Genomic DNA, 24,390 nt, shown 5'->3' with positions numbered 1-24,390 from the left:
GCATATATAAGGAACCTGTGGCTGTAGGCCACATGGAAAACCCGGTCGGGGAGGAAACAGACCGCCCCACTACTTTCCTATAGTCCATTTAAAAAATAAAAGCCCATGGCAGGTTTTCCTAAATGTGCCTTGGACAAATAGCTTGCCCAAGACCAACACTCACTTTTATTCTACATTGCAATCACAGCTATGCCTGTGACTGCAATGCAATTCCGTAGCCTCAATAAGCTTCTTTGCGAATCCTGAGGGACACATAGCAACCCTCACATATGATCCCAGTCACTGCCTCACAGTTGTAATTATGATTTAAAAAGAGCAAACACAGTAGTTTGACAATAAATGGCTTCACCCAACCGCTAACCATGAGTGGAGAAAAAGTTTGGTGTTATCTTTCATATTCTCTGAAAAAAAGGCAAGAAAGCAAAAATTCTGCGGAGTTTGTAAACGTTTGAGCACAATTGTAGGAAACAAAATTAAATAGTACTCTCAAGCTTTATAACACAAATTCAACCCACTTTTATACGTACGTTTAGTCAATTATGCAGTAAGAAAGCCGTAATAATCCGTTTGCAAAAATCAATGTTAACAGCACACTCTAGATATCTTTTTGTGTGAGACTTCTGCAGCTGACACATATCATGTTTTTATATGCACCCTGAATTCAAAGTGCCAAAAACAAACAAATATGCAGTCCAAATGAAAATAGGATTAAACCACCATATTTTAAGAGAAAAATAACTCTATTCAGTTTTGTGTACAGACCAGCTTGATGGCATGAGCTGAACTGACAAATCCATCTGGTGCTTGTTTTTTAACAACTGATATCTACATTTTAATCTCAAATACATAGTGCTTCCAAGTTCCAATCTTTGAATTCATAAAGACAAAATATACTGTATAGCTAAAGCCTTCTACCATAAAATGAAGTGTTATTTTGTTGTGGCTATTGGATTGTTGTTGGCCAATTTGTGTGCTAAGTACCTTCATATTGCAAACATACGCTATACAGCAGTAATGCAGTTCAAATTTCATATATTCGTTGACTTCATACATCCTTTGCACATAGTGTGTGTGGCTGCATTCTTTTATTTCAGTATTATCCAGTCTTGGAAGCTATCACCTGCTCACACTTGCTTTGTTCTTTAGTAGGTGCTGGTCAGTTTTTTTTTGTATACAAAATGCCTCCATATTTGACTGCGCACTCTTACCATCAGCCTAAGGCATCATTCAGATATCAGATTTTTTTATGGATAGAACTCGTACCTATTATAGTCTATGGCATATTTCGCATATCTATGTATTTTTGTTAACCAAGTGATCCACACAAAATAACGGAGACTTGTACGACTTTGATCCAAGTCTCAGATCAATCTCGCCAATGCAAGTCTATGAGTCCATGAAAAACTCACACAGCACTCAGATGTCATCCATATGCTGTCCATTTTTCAAGGACTGTTTGATTTGAGAATATTGAGAAACCTCCATAATTGTTTTTTCATCCCAGAAATACTGATGAAACTCTGACCAAACTTCGTAAAAAAGGCAGTTTGACTGAAATCTGATGAAACTCTGCTGAAAAAACACTGATAAAACCTATATGAGAAAATTACTAATGTCTGAATGAGCCCTTAGGCCGGCGTCACACTAGGCATATGAAAATACGGTCCGTTTTTTACGGCAGTAATACACAGAAATAATCCAGAAAGTGTTCCGTATGTAATCCGTTGGCAAGGTGTGGCCGCATATTTTGTGCATGTAATGTTGCGTATGTAATCCGTATGACATCTATACTGCGTTTTTTCCACGCAACCTGACAAAATGAACATTTAACGGTTTTGTAGCCTGAAATTAATTTAAATCAGCATCAGCAACCCTATTTAAGGCCTCTACAACAGGTGGCACCCTCCCATATGGCCATTTTGTGGTTGTGCATCTGTTAGTGTGTAGCGTTAACGTTTGCACCATGTCTGACCTACTGCACTTCACCCCAACTCAGCCGGTGTAATTTAACTGGGACTTGTCACGTCAGTTTGGGCAGCCATACCCTGTGATTGTTGATCCGCGAAGGAGGAGAAAAAGATTGTGGGTGCATCCTCTTTTGACCCAACGCCTCACTAAAGGCCATTTTCAGAGGCTCTATACAGCTCTGCGTGCACATCCTGATATGTTTTACCTATACTGTCGAATGACAATGCCAACATTTGATATCTTGTTGGAGACAGTACGTCCAGGACTCACGTATCAGGACACCAGGATGCGAAAAAGCATATCCGCAGAGGAGCGAATTCTCCTTACCTTACAGTATGTATTCAACATCCTCACATACTGTATGTTGATGATGTTTTTTTAAGGGTTGTTTGCTAGGAGCTATTTGAAAATATATGGGTTAATTAGGGCAAAAGCACATTCAAAATATGTATTTGTAATGTTATACTTATGTACCCTAGGTAAATATAGATTAATTTCATTAATATTCCTGTGTTTTTGAATCTACAACATACTTGTGCTTTTTCATGTTTTGTGTAAACTATTGTTACCTACCTAATCTTAATTTTTCGGTCCTTTCAGCTTCCTGTCAACTGGATTGTCTTGTGCGTGACTACACCTGGAGTTTCTCATTGTGCGCTCAACATGTAGTGAAATATGGGCTAAACTCCATGAACATGTCATGCCTGAGCCAAAACTGGATGATTGGCTCAAAATAGCCCGTGGGTTCAATGACACTTGTGACTTCCCACACTGCATTGGAGCCCTGGATGGGAAAAATATCAGGGTGTGTAAGCCGCCGAACTCTGGCTCACAATTCTTCAATTATAAGCAGTTTTTCTCTGTAGTTCTGTTAGCTGTAGTTGACAGTAACTACAGGTTTATAATTGTAGACATTGGGGCCTGTGGGCGAACAGGAGACTCAAGGGTGTTCAATTCATCCATTATGTGTCGGCGGCTACGTGAAAACCAATTAGACCTCCCACCACCACAACTCCCAGGCTCCAATGCTGAAGCAGTGCCATATGTTCTTGTGGGAGATGAGGCCTTCCAATTGACAAGGCATGTCATGAGGCCTTATCCCAGGCGCAACCTGGACCACCGGCGGCTTGTATTTAATTTGAGGCTTTCCAGGGCATGTAGACTGGTGGAGTGTGCCTTTGGGATTCTGTGTGCCAAATGGCGTGTCCTCCAGTCTGCCATTCAGCTGAGTGAGGCTACTATTAATGAAGTAATTAAAGCGTGTGCTGTTTTGCACAATTTTACTAGACTTCATGATTGCCCCTCATCTGCTATTGGTGAAGAAATGTTGCCCAATGTGAGTAGGCCTACACCACATGGCCCTCCTCCGCTCCGTCTCCTTTCTGGACTAAAAGTGAGAGATATTTTCACAAATTATTTTGTTTCTCCTCAGGGTGCTACTCCCTGGCAAGATTATGCTGTTTCTCAGTTGTGATTTCTTAATTTTAAAACTATATTATCTGCAAAAAAATATAATTTTTCTTGAAAAACTGTACTCTGTGTGTTGTATTTACTTAATTACCAGATGGTTATGAAAAGAGCATATGTGTGTGATGTAAGAATGATTGTCCCACAAACGTCAATTGGCTTTTGACTATATATTTTAATTATAGCAAAAGCCTTTTGTTGTTAACTTAAAACCATATTTTTTTCTTTGTATATAATTTTTTTTTGGTTTATGAGCAACATAAAGTGCTATTACAGCACAAAGTAAACCAAAACATTGTTATGCAGCAAAAAGCCAAACACAATAAAATATTTTTTACAGATTTCTGTACATTGGTGGAGGTGATGGCGGAAGCTCAGGGTCCTGCTCAGGTGGCCTTTGTTGGGCTAATTGTCCTTCACCCTGTGTGGATGCTGTGTGGGGCGGATCTGGAGCGCCCCTACGCGTAGGGCAATGGGGATACTCGGTACCGGGTCCTTCGTCTGCTCTGGCGATGTCACGGTGGCCCGACCCGGTCCGTGGCCCTAGTGAGGGGACATCCACTTGAATGGGTAGTGTGGGGGTTTGTAGTAGTTTGTACGATGTTCGTGACGCCACCTGTGGTATTCGGTCAGAATGACCGACGCTGTTTAGAGGTCCACTGGGGTGATGTTTTGACAGCTAGATAGTATACCTTCCCACAGGTGAAGTATGTCCCCAGGGCTTCCCAGTAAGGTAGATGGTGATGGTGTAGGTCGCAGTAAATAACGAGGACACAAGGTTGCAGCCTCTTTACCTTTTACGGTAGACTTCAGCGTCCACAATCCAGAGCACTGCTAACAGGGCTGGCTGAATCCGGCCGGTCCGAAGGCACATCCAGAGTTCCCTTTTGCAGGTGTAAATCAGTAGCCTTCCTACTAGCACCTGTGTGTTGTAGTACTTCCCTGCTGAGCACCACGGGATAGTCCTCACAACTGTCGTGTATGTTTCTGATATTCTCTCTGTCCGTCCCCCAAATGGTATGGATAGGATGACCCGTATGACGGGGTAGGCCTGGAGCTATTTTATAGGGACCCTAGAGATGCCCCTCTCCCACAATTTGCCTCCGTTGTCTTCATTAGGTATTAAGGTTGGGCAGCCAACTTGGAATCAACTGTCCTGCCATAGTTCAGAGTAATGCGTAGAGCCAATTACTCCCTCGGTGTTCCGGCCACCGGCTACGCGCCTCAGAAGGAGGCCACCGATCTCGGGGCAGACCCTCCTCCCGGTGTTATCTCCTTGTGCTGTGATCTCGTTTCTCACTCTCCACAATATACTTCGCTTTGTGTCCTTTCTTAGGATGCTGCCGCAATGAAGTGCAGGCGCAGCTCCGTAACATTCTAACTCTCGCTCGGTCTCTGTCAGGATCCCACCCCTGACAGGGACCTCTGTCTGCAGCTCAGATGTTCCTCCTTCTCCCCCTGTCTGCCTGACAGGTCTTCCCTGGGTCAAACCCAGTAGCGTTCTCCTAACTTCCCATCCAACCCACCAGTTTTACCCGTGTGTGAGGAGTGGCCTAATACATAGCACCTGAGCTCCCCCTGGTGGACTGGAGTGTGAAGTGTAGTGTGTGACTGTGATACCTGGTCAGGTGAACTCATTTAGTACCATCAGACGTAACATCACTCCCCGTGGTGGAAGAGCGACATTACTGCAACGACCAGGACTCTGGGGCGCTGCAGATCCAAATATAGGCCTTGATCATATTGGTCAGGTGGGTATTGCCCATAAGGGATTTGACTCTGGCCCTCATGCTGCTGGAAATATGGCCTTGACTCATAGCCACCCCCAATATGGCCATGTCGTCCAAACCCAGGTTGGGACCAGCCTGCAGCACTGGGTCTGGACAAGTGGCCATATTGGGAAGGTTGGTTGTAGGCTGCCATATGGTATGGTGCTGGCCTTGGTGGGTTTTGGGTGGGAAGGGGTTAAGGTGTAGGCACACGTGGAGGAGGTGCTTCAAATCCTGATTGACTATGCACCTGTTGAGTTCGTTGAAGGCGCAAGAGGTTATGTGGTGACAGCTGCCTTCTCTCAATAAATTCTAACACCTCATAGTCATTTGGGAAGGTGCATAAATCAATTAGGATTTGAATACACCCTCTCACACACGTAGCCTCACCTCACGGGGAAGGGAACGGAGGTACCAGGCCAGGCTGCGAGCAAAGGCCTCCTCACCATCATCCGTGGCTGCCCTGGCCAAATAATTAAGGACCCCAGAGTCCACATTCCTCCTACTCTCTTGCAACTCTCTCCTTCTGCGTAAAGGCCCCTCAGCCTGTGGGGAGGAGACAAGTGGGAAAGTAGGGCTGCTGCTGTGTCCATGATCTTCCTGGCTTACAGGATCTGGTGCTGCTGTGGGTGGTGGTGCTGCATCTTGGCCACTTGTTGCTGGATCTTGGGATGCGGAAGTAGATGGTCCAGGAGGGATGGAGCTAGAAGAGGCCAAAGATGGGCCTGCCACCTCTTCTTCTACACCAACCGGATCAATGACAACCTCCGAGTCTGACCTGGTCTCCCTCTCAGTGAGGTTGGACTGTGTTCTGTTATGAAATTATGAAAATTAATACCCCTAATTAAGAGTTTAGTCATATGTGTATTGTGTTGTGAGGTTTTTACTTACGGTCTTAGATCCATACTGGGATCCAAAAAGGAAAGACGATCATAGTAGATGTACTTTCTCTTTTTTGAAGGAGCTGCTGACCCACTCCTGGCCCGCTGCTGCCTTTCCCTCCGATATTGGTACCTGATGCTGCGCCATCGTCTCATAACATCTTCCACTGCAATGACATAGAGTCAAATATTCTATAAGGTCATTCTGCACATTGCTTAAAACAGATGTCATTGATTGATCATAGTTTAACAAGGAGAATAAAATGCCTTTTTAAATGAAGTTCATAAAGTAAAAATGCCTTAAAACAAAAAAAAGGATACACAATAAAATGAAACCCCAAAAGGACAGGGTCCACTCCCCTCTGTACCAGTCTGGTGTTCCAAAAAATATTACCCTACGCAACATCTATATCTCTGTACGTAACCCCTTTCTCATGTCCACCATCTTTTATTTTGCTCAAAAATACCAAAACAAAAAGTACCAGACTAAGACAAAAAATAATCTGCATGAAATCATGTAGGTAAAGCATTTTTCTAGGTTAATTAATGTCGAAACATGAGTGTACTTACAAAGTTGTGTCTGCACCGCACGTGTGCGTTGTTCAAAATCTGGGAAGAGGATCCCACAGATGGTCCTCCAAGCTGCCTTTTTCCTGGCCCGGTTTGAATAGTTGGGATCCTGCTGGTCCCATATTTCAGGCCTTTCTTGGACCAGGATGAGGAGCATATCCACATTAATTATGGATGCCATGCTGCTTGCAACTCCGTGGAGGTGAGCGCCAGGTTTTTGGGATGTCTGTCTGGCTTTTTCAGCTAATTAGCATGTCTGAGCTTCCTGATTGAGGGATTGGCACATTTCCTGGCACCTGGAAATGTCTGCAAGTCACACTGCTGGTCCGTGTGCAATCCGTATTTTTCTCGCTCCCATTGACTTTCATTGGCGTACTTTTTGCGCAAGACGCTGACAAATGCAGCATGCTGAGATTTTCTACGCCCGTACAATACCGTATAATATGGATGCGTAAAATACGGCAGATAGGAGCTGGCCCATAGAAAATCATTGGTCCGTGTGCAATACGTATTTTCTGCGCCTCTCATACGTCCGTAAAACTCGCTAGTGTGACGCCGGCCTTAGGCTGTGAATTGGTGATGGATCGTGCCTGGCCTTTAAATTTATAGGTTTTTTTGGCCCAGGTGAAGCATTTTTTATAAATGTTAAGTAAAGGGCTCAACAGAAATAAATCACCTTGTTAGGGCTGTTGGGCTCTCATTAATTCGTCATTTGTGCACTAATAGCCTTAATTTTAAGTATGTTCTATATTGCAATAATGCAGTCCAAATTTCATATATTCAATGTTTCCCTACACCTAGATGTAAGCAGAGAGCTGCTGTATTCGCTTCTATCTATCTATCTATCTATCTATCTATCTATCTATCTATCTATCTATCTATCTATCTATCTAACTATCTATTTCAATGAGGACCTGGTGGTTAAGGGAGTGGTGTAAGCCTTCTTAGCTGGGAGACCTGATACCTCACACAACACCTCACGCAAAGATTTCTTAACATAATGACATAAAAGTCTATTTTTCCTCATCTAGACAGCAACTATGAGGCATACAGGTAAGATTAGATTAACATTTCTCTTTCCTGTATGCTGATAGTAATAGCTGAAAAGTATACCAGAGGTTGACATATTCCCGTCTACCAGGAAATTTTAGAGCACTTCATGCTTCTCTCTGCCGACAAACATTTTAGAGATAGAAATTAAATTTTTAATTCTCCAGCAGTACTTGGCACCTGTCCACACTGCCAAAAGTACCAATACCTGGTTTACAAACAACAGAATCACTGTGCTTGATTGGCCAGCAAACTCTCCTGACCTTAACCCCATAGAGAATCTATGTGGTATTGTCAAGAGGAAGATGAGAGACACCAGACCCAGCAATGCAGACAAACTGAAGGCTGCTACCAAAGCAACCTGGGCTTCCATAACACCTCAGCAGTGTCACAGGCTGATGCAGTAATTGATGCAAAAGGAGCCCCGACCAAGTATTGAGTGCATTTACTGAACATACAGTACATTTCAGAAGTTCAACATTTTGAATGTTAAAATCATTTTTTAAGCTGATGTTATAAAGTATTCTAATTAAACTGAGATAATGACTTTTGTGTTTTCATTGGCTGTAAGCCAAAATCATCACCATTAACAGAAATAAACACTTGAAATACATCATTCTATTTTCAATGACTCTATATAATATGTGAGTTTCACTTTTTGTATTGAACAACTGAAATAAATTAACTTTTTTATGATATTCAAATTTCGTGAGATGCACCTGTATATACCGAGGAGAACTGTATACACTGTAATGTTACTGGTGATCACTGCATTACCCGTACACTGACACTATACACTGTACATACAGGGCTCCTATGTCCAATTTCACTGGTGATCTCTGTATTACCTGTCCACTGAAACTATATACAGATCTCCAATGTATAAGGTCACCTGTGGTAATATTAGTGTTACTAGCATTGTGATTTTTATTAATGATCAGTATTTTAGCATTCGGTTACCATGTGGTGGTAATATGTGGTCTGCCCATGGCGTGACTGTATTTATGCCTTATATGTAGGTTTATTTGGCGGCTTTATGGTGATAATATGCAGTCTGGTCAGGGTGTGGCAGTATTTGTTCCTTCTATGTGGTATTATTGGTCTTGGTAGAGTGGATTGTTTTGTGTATGGAAGTCACTCGTTCTCTCTGATATTAATAAGGGGAAGATTCTTGATTTCCAATACAGATTAAATACTTGGATGTTTAACCCTCCCTCTTTCCTGTGGCTATCACACAGCAGTATATATGCACGTACAGGGGTTCAACGGTGAAAACAAGTCATCACTTATCTTAAAGGGACTCTGTCACCTGAATTTGGAGGGAACAATTTTCAGCCATAGGGGCGGGGTTTTCGGGTGTTTGATTCACCCTTTCCTTACCCGCTGGCTGCATGCTGGCTGCAATATTGGATTGAAGTTCATTCTCTGTCCTCTGTAGTACATGCCTGCACAAGGCAATCTTGCCTTACGCATGCGTGTACTATGGAGGACAGAGAATGAACTTCAATCCAATACTGCAGCCAGCATGCAGCCAGCGGGTAAGGAAAGGGTGAATCAAACACCCGAAAACCCCGCCCCTATGGCTGAAAATTGTTCCCTCCAAATTCAGGTGACAGAGAGCCTTTAAGGCCAAGTTCACACATTCAATATTTGGTCAGTATTTTGTCTCAGTATTAGTAAGCCAAATCCAGTAGAGGGCAAAAAATTCAGAAGTAGTGATGAGTTTCTATGATACTTTTCCTCTCATTGTTCCATTGTTTTGGCTTACAAATACTGATTTATAATACTGACCAAATATGGAACAGGTGAACATGGCCAAACGATAAGTGATAATAAGTTATTGATTGGTGGGGGTCCGACTGCTAGGACCTGCACTGATCTGCAGAATATGCAACTTTTATCCCCATTAGTATGGAGCGTGATGTAAGACTCAACCACTGATCCATTTATCCTCTAAAAGGTTGCACTTGGTTTTTTCCGAAAGCATCCAAAGAGGATAAATGGAACTACGGTCAGACATCCCATCTGCCGCTTGATTTTAAAATGGGGATAAAATGGGACTAACAGTGCCCTGTCAGGGATACAAGTTCCCAATTCTTCCAGTTAATTCCAATGATTGGATACCACCGATCAGCAAGTTATCACTTACCTAACCTGCGGATCGTTAATTACTTATTTTCATTTAAAAAAACTCTTTAATGCAAACTACTTTAATTGTACATCCCAGCTATGGTGGTGCACAGTCAATGTGCAGGAGCCTACTGTGATTTACAGTTGACGCTCCACGATATCGGGGATAACAGCTAACAAATATTTGCACATAGGCGTAGCGTGGGCGCCTAGAGTCCATTACCCCTGTAGGCCCCAGACACCCCAGTCCGACATTGGTCACCAGTAGCCACCAGAAAATATAATTATTTTACATAAAGAAAGATAGCTTAAAATGCTATGATTTAAAAAAAAACTGGTTTCCTACATTCCGTAAAAGCTAGACACCAGACACCTTATTTCCCCATCGCTCATGACAGCTCAATGAGTTGTTAGGAAGGAGGGGGAAAAGTGTAACTATAGTCACTGGTAGCCACAGGTAAATATAATTATTTTACATAGCAAAGCAATATAGATTTAAATGCTAAGACATATAAAAAAAACTGGTCTCCTCCACCCCTTACAGGGCCGTATTCAGAGTTTCTGCTGCCCTAGGCAATTTTAGTGCTGCCTCCCCTATTGTTGAGTATGACACTATCGGCAGTGACTTTGCCATAAATCGCTGATGTGAAAGTAGCCTTTTGCAGCAGATCTGGCAGTTTTTCTGCATCTGCCGCGTAACGGATCACTTAAGGCAACACTGCATTCAGCCTCATTCATTCCCTATGGGACTTGCTGCACTTGCCGTGATCTGGCAAATGCGGTACCATACCTCCCAACTTTTGAAGAAGAGAAAGAGGTATAAAGTTTGCGGCGCGCGTAGTATGCTGTGGCAAATTGTTGGCCATGCCTCTGACCACACCCATTTCACAACTAGTCACACCCATATCCACGTCCCAACCACACCCATTTAGCACTGCTGATCACACTGTTTCATATACAATAATTGTAAACAAAAAAAAATATGGCTACACAGTGCTCCATACTGTATAATGGCCACACATGATGCTCAATACTGTATAATGGCCACAAATGATGCTCAATACTGTATAACAGCCACACGATGCTCCATACTGTATAATGGCCACACACAGTTCTCCATACTGTATAATGATCCCACATGATGCTCCATACTGCATAATGGCCACACATGATGCTCCATACTGTATAATGGCCACACATGATGTTCAATATTGTATAATGGCCACTGGCCACACATGATGCTCCATACTGTATAATGGCCACACATGATGCTCCATACTGTATAATGACCCCATATGATGTTCCATACTGTATAATGGTCCCACATGATGCTCCATACTGTATAATGGCCATACATGATGCTCCATACTGTATAATGGCCACACATGATGCTCCATACTGTATAATGGCCACACATGATGCTCCATACTGTATAATGACCCCACATGATGCTCAATACTGTATAATGGCCACATATGATGCTCCATACTGTATAATGGCCACACATTAGGCTCCATACTGTATAATGGCCACACATGATGCTCCATACTGTATAATGGCCACACATGATGCTTTATACTGTATAATGGCCACACATGATGCTCCATACTGTATAATGACCCCACATGATGCTCAATACTGTATACTGGCCACATATGATGCTCCATACTGTATAATGGCCACACATTAGGCTCCATACTGTATAATGGCCACACATGATGCTCAGTACTGTATAATGCCCCCCTGCCATCTTTTATGCATGGCTCATCTCCCCCCATCCTGTATGCATGGCTCATATCCCCCCTCCTGCATCCATGGCTCATCTCCCTCCAATCCCATATGCATGGCTTATATTCCCCCCTCCTGTATGCATGGCTTATATCCCCCCTCCTGTTTGCATGGCTCATCTCCCTCCCATCCCATATGCATGGCTCATATTCCCCCCTCCTTTATGCATGGCTCATATTCCCCCCTCCTGTATGCATGGCTCATATTCCCCCCTCCTGTGTGCATGGCTCATATTCCCCCCTCCTGTATGCATGGCTCATCTCCCTCCCATTCCATATGCATGGCTCTTATTCCCCCATCTGTATGCATTGCTCATATCCGCCCCATATGCATGGCTCATATCTCACCCCCTCCTGTATGCATGGCTCATCGCCCTCCCATCCCATATGCATGGCTCATATTCCCCCACCTGTATGCATGGCTCATATACCCCCTGTATGCATGGCTCATTTCCCCCCCCTCCTGTATGCATGGCTCATCTCCCTCCCATCCCATATGCGTGGCACATATTCCCCCCTGTATGCTTGGCTCATATTCCCCCCCTCCTGTATGCATGGCTCATATTCCCCCCTCCTCCTGTATGTATGGCTCATATTCCCCCCCCCGTATGCATGGCTCATATTCCCCCCTGTATGCATGGCTCATATTTCCTCCCCACCTGTATGCATGGCTCATATTCCCCCCTCCTGTATGCAGGGCTCATATTCCCCCCCTCCTGTATGCATGGCTCATATTCTCCCCTCCTGTTTTAAAACACCAGACATGAACAGGTAGAAAAGCATGAGGGAGGGGGGCACCCATTACACCACATCCAGGCCAAAACACAGCACCAGGTGACCACTCATAGCCGAGTCACTAGCAGAAGTGCAACATTGCACCGAGTTGTTTAATGCAGATGCCCATGTTGATTAAAAGACAATGCTTATAAATAAATATTTATATCATGGGCAAATGCAATATGTAATACCAGAAACAATCACCATGTCAGCATAGCTACATACCTAAACTGCAGTACCGGTATATGAGTGGAACAGCTGGGCCGAACCCCAACGCGCGTTTCGGAGCCGACAGAACGCTCCTTCCTGTATGCATTGCTCATATTCCCCCCCTCCTGTATGCATGGCTCATATTCCCCCCCATCCTGTTTGCATGGCTCATATTCCCCCCCTGTATGCATGGCTCATATTTCCCCCCTCCTGTATGCATGGCTCATATTCCCCCCTCCTGTATGCATGGCTCATATTTCCCCCCCTGTATGCATGACTCATCTCTCAACCCCCCCCCCCGCTCCTGCTCCTGTTCCCATCTTGCATGGCTCAGCTTACCGTCCTCCTTCATCCCTCCTGTCCCCTGTCCCCTTGTCCCTCATACTCACCTTTCCCACACCCCTCTGGCTATGTCCCGACTCAGCAACTTCTTCCTGAGTGAGTGGTCACGTGGTACTGCTCATTAAGGTCATGAATATGGGCATATTCATGACCTTAATGAGCGGTACCACGTGACCGCTCACTCAGGACGAGCTGCAGACGCTGAGACCAGGCATCGCTGGAGCAGGGTGAGTATGATGTCTTCAAGGAGGGTGGGTTATGCAGGCGGGCGGGCGGGTGGCCGGGTGGGGGGCTGGGGGGCGGTCGGTCGGGAGGTGACCCAGGACTTAAATAAAAAAAACACCCTTGCACCCCCTGCATCGTCCCGCCCTAGGCACGTGCCCTCCAGTGCCTAGCGGCAAATACGGCCCTGACCCCTTAATAGCCAGCCATCACTCGCCATATTTCCCCATCACCCAGGACAGCTCAATGAGCTGTTATGGAGGAGGGGTAAAAGTGTAACTATAGTCACTGATAACCTCCGGTAAATATAATTATTTTACATAGCAAAGCAATGTAGCTTTAACCCCTTAAGCCCCAAGGGTGGTTTGCACGTTAATGACCGGGCCGATTTTTTGAATTCTGAACACTGTCCTTTTATGAGGTTATAACTCTGGAACGCTTTAATGGATCCTGATGATTCTGACAAAGTTTTCCCGTGACATATTGCACTTCATGATAGTAGTAAACTTTCTTTGATAAGACTTGCATTTATTTGTGAAGAAAATGGAAAGTTGGCGAACATTTAGAAAATTTTGCAATTTTCCACCTTTGAATTTTTATGCCCTTAAATCACAGAGATATGTCACAAAAAATACTTAATAAGTAGCATTTCCCACATGTCTACTTTACATCAGGACAGTTTTGAAACCAAAATTTTTTTTGTTAGGGAGTTATAAGGGTTAAAATTTGACCAGCAATTTTTTTTCAGGGACCACATCTCATTTGAAGTCATTTTGAGGGGTCTATATGATAGAAAATAACAAAGTGTGACACCATTCTAAAAACTGCACCCCTCAAGGTGCTCAAAACCACTTTCATGAAGTTTATTAACCCTTCAGGTGTCTCACAGGAATTTTTGGAATGTTTAAATAAAAATGAACATTTAACTTTTTTTCACACAAAATTTACTTCAGCTCCATTTTGATTTATTTTACCAAGGGTAACAGGAGAAAATGGACCCCAAAAGTTGTTGTACAATTTGTCGTGGGTATGCCAACACCCCATATGTGGGGGTAAACCACTGTTTGGGTGCATGGAAGAGCTCGGAAGGGAAGGAGCGCTATTTGACTTTTCAATGCAAAATTGACAGCAATTGAGATGGGATGTTGTGTTTGGAGAGCCCCTGATGTGCCTAAACATTGAAACCCCCCACAAGTGACACCATTTTGGAAAGTAAACCCCTAAGGAACTTTTCTAGATGTGTGGTGAGCACTTTGACCCACCAAGTGCTTCACAGAAGTTTATAATGCAGAGCCGTAAAAATAATAAATCATATTTTTTCCCAAAAATAATCTTTTCGCCCCCAATTTTTTATTTTCCCAAGGTTAAGAGAAGAAATTTGACAAAAGTTGTTGTGAAATTTGTCCTGAGTATGCTGATACCCCATATGTGGGGGTAAACCACTGTTTGGGCGCATGGCAGAGCTCGGAAGGGAAGGAGCGTTGTTTGACTTTTCAATGCAAAATTGACAGGAATTGAGATGGGACGCCATGTTGCATTTGGAGAGCCACTGATGTGCCTAAACATTGAAACCCCCCACAAGTGACACCATTTTGAAAAGTAGACCCCCTAAGAAACTTATCTTGATGTGTGGTGAGCACTTTGACCCACCAAGTGCTTCACAGAAGTTTATAATGCAGAGCCATAAAAATAAAAAATCATATTTCTTCACAAAAATGATCATTTCGCCCCCAATTTTTTATTTTTCCAAGGGTAAGAGAAGAAATTGGACCCCAAAAGTTGTTGTGCAATTTTGTCCTGAGTACGCTGATACCCCATATGTGGGAGTAAACCACTATTTGGGTGCATGGCAGAGCTCGGAAGGGAAGGAGCGCCGTTTGACTTTTCAATGCAAAATTGACTGGAATTGAGATGGGACGCCATGTTGCGCTTGGAGAGCCACTGATGTGCCTAAACATTGAAACCCCCCACAAGTGACACCATTTTGGAAAGTAGACCCCCTAATGAACTTATCTAGATGTGTTGTGAGAGCTTTGAACCCCCACGTGTTTCACTTCAGTTTATAACGTAGAGCAGTGAAAATAAAAAATACTTTTTTTTTCCACAAAAATTATTTTTTAGCCCCCAGTTTTGTATTTTCCCAAGGAAAACAGGAGAGATTTGACCCCATTTGGAATGCAGACTTAGATTGATTGGTCTGCAGGTGTCACGTTGCATTTACAGAGCCCCTGATGTAACTAAACAGTAGAAACCCCCCACAAGTGAACCCATATTGGAAACTAGACCCCTCAAGGAACTTATCTAGATGTGTTGTGAGAACTTTGAACCCCCAAGTGTATCACTACAGTTTATAACGCAGAGCCGTGAAAATAAAAAAAAAATTTCCCACAAAAATGTTTTTTTAGGCCCCCAAATTTTTATTTTCCCAAGGGTAACAAGAGAAATTGGACCCGAAAAATTGCTGTCCAATTTGTCCTGAGTATGCTGTTGCCCCATATGTTGGGGTAAACCCCTGTTTGGGCGCACGGGGGAGCTTGGAAGGGAAGGAGCACTGTTTTACTTTTTCAACACAGAATAGGCTGGAATTGAGATGGGACGCCATGTCGCGTTTGGAGAGCCCCTGATGTGCCTAAACAGTGGAAAACCCCAATTGAAAGCCCTAACCCTAGCCCCAACCCTAAGCCTAGCCCTAACCCTAGCCCTAACCCTAACCCTAACCCTAGCCCTAACATTAGCCCTAACCCTAAACCTAACCCTAACCCTAACCCAAGCCTTAACCCTACCCCTAACCCTACCCCTAGCCCTAACCCTAGCGGAACCCTAGAGGAAACTCTCCTTCAGGCCCTGGGATCCATATTCATGTAAAAAATAAAGAGTAAAAATAAAAAATATGGATATACTCACCCCTCCGGCGGACCCTGGACCTTAGCGGTGTAACCGGCAGCCTCCGTTCCTAAGAATGCAGATTGAAGGACCTTCGATGACGTCGCGGCTTGTGATTGGTCGCGTGACCGCTCACGTGACCAATCACAAGCCACGACGTCATCGCAGGTCCTACACTCACTGCATTCTTAGGAACGGAGGCTGCCGGTTACACCGCTAAGGTCCAGGGTCCACCGGAGGGGTGAGTATATCCATATTTTTTATTTTTACTCTTTATTTTTTACATGAATATGGATCCCAGGGCCTGAAGGAGAGTCTCCTCTCCTCCAGACCCTGGGAACCATACACTGGGAACTTGCGATTCTGATTTCCGATATCACAAAAATATCGGAACTCGGTATCGGAATTCCGATACAGCGAATATCGGCCGATACCCGATATTTTCAGTATCGGAATGCTCAACACTAATCGTCACCCAAAACAGCTCAATGAGTTGTTATGGAGGAGGGGGAAAAGTGTAACTATAGTCACCGGTAGCCACCGGTAAATATAATTATTTTACATAGCAAAGCAATATAGCTTTAAAAGCTATGATTTAAAAAAAAAACAAAAAAAACTGGCCTCCTCCACCCCTTAATAGCCAGCCATCACTCGCCATATTTCCCAGTCAGCCAAAACAGCTGAATGAGTTGTTATGGAGGAGGGGGAAAAGTGAAACTATAGTCACCGGTAGCCACCGGTAAATATAATTATTTTACATAGCAAACAATTTAGCTTTAAAAGCTATGATTTAAAAAAACAAAAAACTGGCCTCCTCCACCCCTTAATAGCCAGCCATCACTCGCCATATATCTCCGTCACCCAGGACAGCTCAATGAGATGTTACGAAGGAGGGGGGAAAAGTGTAACTATAGTCACAGGTAGCCACCGGTAAATATAAATATTTTAGGCCAGTCTCACATGTCCAGATAATTCCGGTACCGGAAAAATCGGTACTGGAGTTATCCGTGTTCGTGTGTCTGTGTGCTCACGTGGCACATCAGTGTGGCACACGTGCAGCAGCCGTGTGCCGCCTGTGTGCTGACTGAGGACCACACGGACCGTGCAGGAGACAGCGCTAGAGTTAAGCGCTGTCCCCAGCTTGTGGTGCTGAAGCCGGCATTCATTCCTTCTCCCCAGCAGCGTTCGCTGGAGAGAAGGAATGAAAAATCAAGGTTTTTTAAAAAAAAATTTAAATAAAGTTAGTGGTCACCTCCCGCCTCCCACGCCCTGTGCTCGCGCCCACTGGCATTAAAATACTCACCCAGCTCCCACGATGTCTCCTCTCAGTGCCGGCAGCTTGTCCTGTATGAGCGGTCACGTGGTACCACTCATTACAGTGATGAATATGCGGCTCCACCCCTATGGGATCCATGTGCGGTACGTGTTGACACGCACCCATTGACTTTAATGGGTCCGTGTGATCCGTGCGCTCCCACGAACACTGACATGTCTCCGTGTTTTGCACACGGACACACGGTCCACGAAAAATGACTGACATCTGAAGAGACACATTTATTTTAATGTGTCTACGTGTGTCAGTGTCTCCGGTACGTGAGAAAACTGTCACCACACGTACCGGAGCCACTGACGTGTGAAACAGGCCTTACATAACAAAGCCATAAAGATTTAAAAGCTATGATTTAAAAAAACTGGCCTCCTCCACCCCTTAATAGCCAGTCATCACTCGCCATATTTCCCCGTCACCCAAAACAGCTCAATGAGTTGTTATGGAGGAGGGGGAAAAGTGTAACTATAGTCACCGGTAGCCACCGGTAAATATAATTATTTTACATAGCAAAGCAACATAGCTTTAAATGCCATGATTTAAAAAAAAACAAAAAAAACTGGCCTCCTCCACCCCTTAATAGCCAGCCATCACTCGCCATATTTCCCCGTCACCCAAAACACCTCAATGAGTTGTTATGGAGGAGGGGGAAAAATGTAACTATAGTCACCGGTACCCACCGGTAAATATAATTATTTTACATAGCAAAGCAATATAGCTTAAAAAGCTATGATTTAAAAAAAAACAAACAAAAAAAAAACTGGCCTCCTCCACCCCTTAATAGCCAGCCATCACTCACCATATTTCCCCGTCACCCAAAACAGCTCAATGAGTTGTTATGGAGGAGGGGGAAAAGTGTAACTATAGTCACCGGTAGCCACCGGTAAATATAATTATTTTACATAGCAAAGCAATATAGCTTTAAATGCTATGATTTAAAAAAAAAAAAAAAAACTGGCCTCCTCCACCCCTTGAGGGTATGTGTCCACGTTCAGGAAACGCTGAGTTTTTGATGCAGCGCTGAGCCGCAGCGTCAAAAACGCAGCGTCCAGATGTTACAGCATAGTGGAGGGGATTTAATGAAATCCCGTCTCCACTGTGCATTAAAAAATGCATGCGTTTTTCTGGCAAAAACGCACATGCGTTGCGTTTTTTCGGAACGCAGCATGTTGCTACAATGAGCAAAACACGCAGGAACACCGCAGGTGACCTGCCAGTGACCTCTGGTGCATTTTTGGTCAGGATTTTACCTGCATAAAATCCTGACCAAAGCCTGAAGCAAAAGTGAACGTGGACACATACCCTAATAGCCAGCCATCACTCGCCATATTTCCCCGTCATCCAGGACAGCTCAATGAGTTGTTATGGAGGAGGGGGAAAAGTGTAACTATAGTCACGTGACGGTTGCGTCGTGTTGCGTCGGACCTCCGCCACCAAAAAACGTTGTTTGTAATGTTTTTTGGTGCGTCGTGTCCTCCATTTCCGACCGCGCATGTGTGTCCAGAACTCCGCCCCCTCCTCCCCGCACCTCACAATGGGGCAGTGGATGCGTTGAAAAACAGCATCCTCTGCCCCCGTTGTGCGTCGCTTCCACAGTATGCGTCGGTGCGCCGCAATGTTGCATTGCGACGTGCAGTGCACAACGCTAATGTGAAAGTAGGCTTCAATGCTATGATTTAAAAAAACAAAAAACTGGCCTCCTCCACCCCTTAATAGCCAACCACCATGTCACCAGCCTCTCCTGTTCACCAGTATACAGCAGCACTCTCCCATGTCATCAGCCTCTTCTCACCAGTATACAGCAGCAGCCTTCCCTGTCACCAGCCTCCTCTCACCAGTATACAGCACAGACTCCCATCACCAGCCTCCTCTCACCAGCATACCAAAGCAGCCTCCCATCACCAGCCTCCTGTCACAAGTATACAACACATCCTTCCCTGTCACCGGCCTCCTCTCACCAGTATACAGCAGCAGCCTCTCCTGTCACCAGTCTCCTCTCACCATTATACAGCACAGTCACATGGGCGACGCGACCAATCACAAGCCGTGACGTCACGGGAGGCAGGACACGCGCGCATTTTAAAATTACGTCACGGCTTGTGATTGGTTGCGTGCCGCCCATGTGGCCGCGACGCGACCAATCACAGCAAGCCGTGACGTAATTTCAGGTCCTGAATGCCTATTTCTGCATTCAGGACCTGAAATTACGTCACGGCTTGCTGTGATTGGTCGCGTCGCGGTCACATGGGCGGCACGTAACCAATCACAAGCCGGAACGTAATTTTAAAATCCTGAATGCCTAGAATTAGGCTTCCAGGACCTCAAAATTATGTCACGGCTTGCTGTGATTGGTCGCGTCGCGGCCACATGGGCGGCACGCGACCAATCAGAAGCCGTGACGTCGCGGGAGGCAGGAAACGCGCGCATTTTAAGCAAACAACGCTGCCGGTTCCCTCGGTGAGGTCCAGGCTGCGTCAGAGAGGTGAGTATAGCAATATTTTTTATTTTAATTCTTTATTTTACACATTAATATGGATCCCAGGGCCTGAAGGAGAGTTTCCTCTCCTTCAGACCCTGGGAACCATCAGGAATACCATCCGATACTTGAGTCCCATTGACTTGTATTGGTATCGGGTATCGGTATCGGATTAGATCCGATACTTTGCCGGTGTCGGCCGATACTTTCCGATACCGATACTTTCAAGTATCGGACGGTATCGCTCAACACTACTGACCAGGTATCACAGACACCAATACACTTCATAGTCTGGCCTCCAGGGGGAGCAAAGGGCACTATGTATTAGGCCACTCCTCACAGTCTGGTAAAACTGGGGGTTAGATAGAAAGTGAGACAGAAAGCTGACTGGGTTGGAACCAGGCAACATCCTGTGGCAGAGGGTGTTGCAGGGGAAGATTCAGGGGGGTCCCTGTCAGGGGTGGGATCCTGACAGAGGCCTAGCGAACAGAAAGAACGTTACGGGACTGCGCCTGCACTTCATCGCGGCGGTACCCCAAGAAAGGACAAGAAGCGAGGTTTATTGTGAAGAGTGAGAAACGAGATCAAAGCAACAAGGAGATAACACCAGTAGGAGTCGTGCTGTAAGATCGAGGCAACATCCTACTGAGGCGTGTAGCCGGTGGCCGGAAACGCCAAGGAAGTACTGGCTCCAAGCCTTACTTCAAACCAATGGCAGGACAGTCAGTTATAGGTGGGCTGTCTCACCTAAATCACCTAAGCAGACATAGGGGTCAACAGTGGGAGAGGGGCGACTCTAGGGTCCCGGAAGAACTCCAGGCCTACCCATCATACGGGTGCGTCCTAGCCATATCATCTGGGGGACGGAGAAGAACATCAGAATCAGTTGTGAGGGAACATCAGAAACAGACTCAGTTGTGAGGACTATCCCGTGGTGCTCAGCAGGGAAGGACTACAACACACAAGCGCTAGAAGGAAGGCACAGATTTCCACCTGCAAAGGGAGCTCTGGAGGTGCCATCGGACTGGCCGGTCTCAGACAGCCCTGTTAACTGTACTCTGGATTGAGGATCCTGAAGCTTTCAGTAAAGAGGTAAAGAGACTGCAACCCTGTGTCCTCGTTATTCATCGTACCCTGCACCACACATCATCACTCTCAACTTTCATTGGACGCCCCTTAGCAGGGTCACGGGTCGGGTCTAGCCACTGTGACAATCCCAGAACTGAGACAGAGAGGCCCGGTACCGGGTACCCCACGGCCCTGCGACGGTGGGGGTGCTCCATGTGCGTGTGTGTGTATGTATGGTTGTGTGTATGTGTGTGTGTGTGTGTGTGTGTGGGTGTGTGTGTGGGTGTGTGTGTGGGTGTGTGTATGTGTGGGTGTGTGTGTGTGTGTGTGCGTGCGTGTGCATGCATGTGTGTGTGTGCGTGTGTGTGTGCGTGTGTGTGTATGTGTGTGTGTGTGCGTGTGGATGTGTGTGAAAAAAGTGTTTACTCCTTCCTGATTTCCTATTCTTTTGCATGTTTCTCACACTTAAATGTTTCAAATCACCAGACCAACTTAAATATTAGACAAAGATAATACAAGAATGTACACCACCCCCCAAAAAATAATTAGGGAAAAAGAGGGTCCATTCAAGAAAATAAAATAATAAGTATTTATTCAAAATATTAAAACAGATTTAAAAATTCAAGCAGGACTAACATACAGTGACACATACCAATCAGAAAAAAATATATTATATATAATTAATTCAAGTAGACATTAGCTCATAGATTTGATGAAATACATCACTCAACATACAGTGACACATAACAATCATAAAAAATGATATATTATATATAATTAATCCAAGTGGAAATTAGCTCATAGGTTTAATGAAATATATCACTCAAAAGTCCTTTTTTGTGTGTGTCCAGGTACCGCCCATAATTACCATATCAAATGCATGTGCAAAACAATAATAGGGCTTTCTTGTGCCTGACACTGCATAAAGCCAGAGAGATTTTACGCTCATAAAATAGAACAGAAGTGAAAAATATAATACTTGTGGATTCTCACATAAAGTGCCTGGGAGCTAACGAGGTAAAGATTTAGGTGCCACCACCTCGACGACGCCGTTTCGCCAGATGCTTCTTCAAAAGGGGGCGTCGTCTGGGTGGTGGCACCTAAATCTTTACCTCATTAGCCTGTCTCTGAATCGCAGCATTTATCAGGTGTGTTTACTTTTTGCAATTTTGACTGGGCTTCACCCTTTAGTCAGTGCCAGTTGTCCATTGTTCCTGGAGGATTCACATCCCTGCCTGGTCTCTTCTGCTTTGCAGTTCATTTCAACAAAGATAAGTTCTGGCCTTGATTTTTGCTGTCCACATGCTGTGGCCTTATTGTTCAGTTCTTTTCCATGTTTTGTCTTGTCCAGCTTGGTCTGTATAAGGATTTGTTTAGCCAAGCTGGTATCTCTGGAGATGCAGATATACCCTCCATATCTTTAGTTAGCTGTGGAGATTTTGTATTTTCTGTGGTGGATATTTTCTAGTGTTTTAATACGGACCGCATAGTACTCTGTCCTATCCTTTCTATTTAGCTAGAAGTGGCCTCCTTTGCTAAATTCTCATTTCAGTCTGTGTATGTTTTTTCCCTCTCCTCTCACAGTCAATATTTGGGGGGGGGCTGTCTATCCTTTGGGAATTTTCTCTGAGGCAAGATAGTTTTCCCTTTTCTATCTCTAGGGGTAATTAGTCCTCCGGCTGTGTCGAGATGTCTAGGGAGCGCTAGGAACATTCCACGGCTACTTCTAGTTGCGGTGTTAAGTTCAGGGTCTGCGGTCAGTACAGGTACCACCTTCTCCAGAGTACGTCTCATGCTGCTCTTAGGTCACCAGTTCATAACACTGAACCAACCTGAAGAGCCAAAAAAATGTAAAGGGGTACTTACATAAATACATCACCAGAACAACTATCAGTATATTAACACATCACCAGAACTAAGTTTTGAGTATTTGAGGAGGATTTGTGTGATTCTGCTCAGTTTCTGCTCCAAAAAATAAGTGGGAACATGCACTAACTTATACTGAGTTTATGGAGCAAAATTGAGCAGAATCTCGTCAAATCCTCTTTAGAATCTCAAAACCCTAAGTTTTGAGGATTTTTAAGTTTCAGTATAGTCATGAAGCATGTTTTGGATTGCTACATGTGTGCGAGGTCAGAACAACCGTCAGCACATGAATGCACTAGAACTACCATCACATAATGAATACACCAAGCTTAGTACAGCGATCAACTGCAATGTCACAACAGCCCCACGTACAATTGCATTGCATGAAGCTACAGCTCCCAGAAGGTCTTTAACAATGCTAAGGAGATACTGGGAGTTGTTACCAGTCATCATCAGACTGAGGACTGTACAGGAACCACAGCACTGAAGAGAAGCAGGAAGCATCATATATAAACAAATACATCCAGGTACCTTATATTTGTCATCTTCTTTGATTGAAGTCATTCCTATCCATTTTTCTCTCCATGTAGTAGAGAACCCATCATGAGATTTCACACCCAGACCTCGTGTCTGCAGATTTCACTCTTCTCTGTCTTCAGCAGCACATCCCAACACTGTGCCCTTAATACTAAAAGTATCATTATACTGCCCCATAAATAAAAACGTCTCCCATACTGTGCCCCTGAATAAATAATTGCTTGTGCTTCCTGCACAAAATTTCTCCCCCTCACTGCCCCTCTGAAAAATGTCTTGCACACACAGCCTATCTGAAAAATGACTCCCACGCAATGTCCCTCTCCAAAATGGCCCCAGAACAATGACGCTCTGCAAAATATCTCTCCCACACCACCTCTGCAAAATGTCCCCCTCACATTGCTCCTCTTAAAAATGTCCTCTGCACACAGCCCCTGTGCAAAATTTGCCCTGGAAACTGCCCCTTTGCATAAAAATGCTCACACACTGCCCCTCTCCCAAATATCCTTCCGCACACTGCCCCTCTAAATGAAGTACCTTTCCTCTACCACTGCCTCTCACATAACTGTGCCCCTTTCAGAATTCTCACCCACATTATGTGCAATCACTGTAACATTAACCCCTTCCTTCCCCATCCACAATTATATCATTTATGCAATATTTGGCTCCTTGATGGAGCACTTGCTATTGGCCGCTTCGTTCCATCTCCTCTGTGGCTTGGCGCTTCGGTGTTGGCAGTAGTATGATGATGTCAGCATAGTGCACCGCGGCACATCAGGGCTGGGACTGCTCTACCCCAGTCCTGGCGACAACTATCAAATATATTTCAGACTGAAAGATGCAAATGCATTTGCATATAAGAAGGGAGATGCGTATCCTGGACAGCTCCATTGGCTGCAGTAAAACTTTGGGGGGCCGCATGCGGTCTGCGGGCCATATGTTTTACAGACCTGTCCTAAAACAATACTCCACTGTATAACACCTGCACCGGATTGTGCAGCTGCTGCAGCGGGGATCCCTCTGTCAGTCACATAGTGAAGAAAGAATCCAGCACTCATCGAGA

Source organism: Ranitomeya variabilis, chromosome 3, assembly GCF_051348905.1.
Source record: "Ranitomeya variabilis isolate aRanVar5 chromosome 3, aRanVar5.hap1, whole genome shotgun sequence".
NCBI lineage: Eukaryota > Metazoa > Chordata > Amphibia > Anura > Dendrobatidae > Ranitomeya > Ranitomeya variabilis.
Note: the sequence above shows the minus strand (reverse complement) of the source record.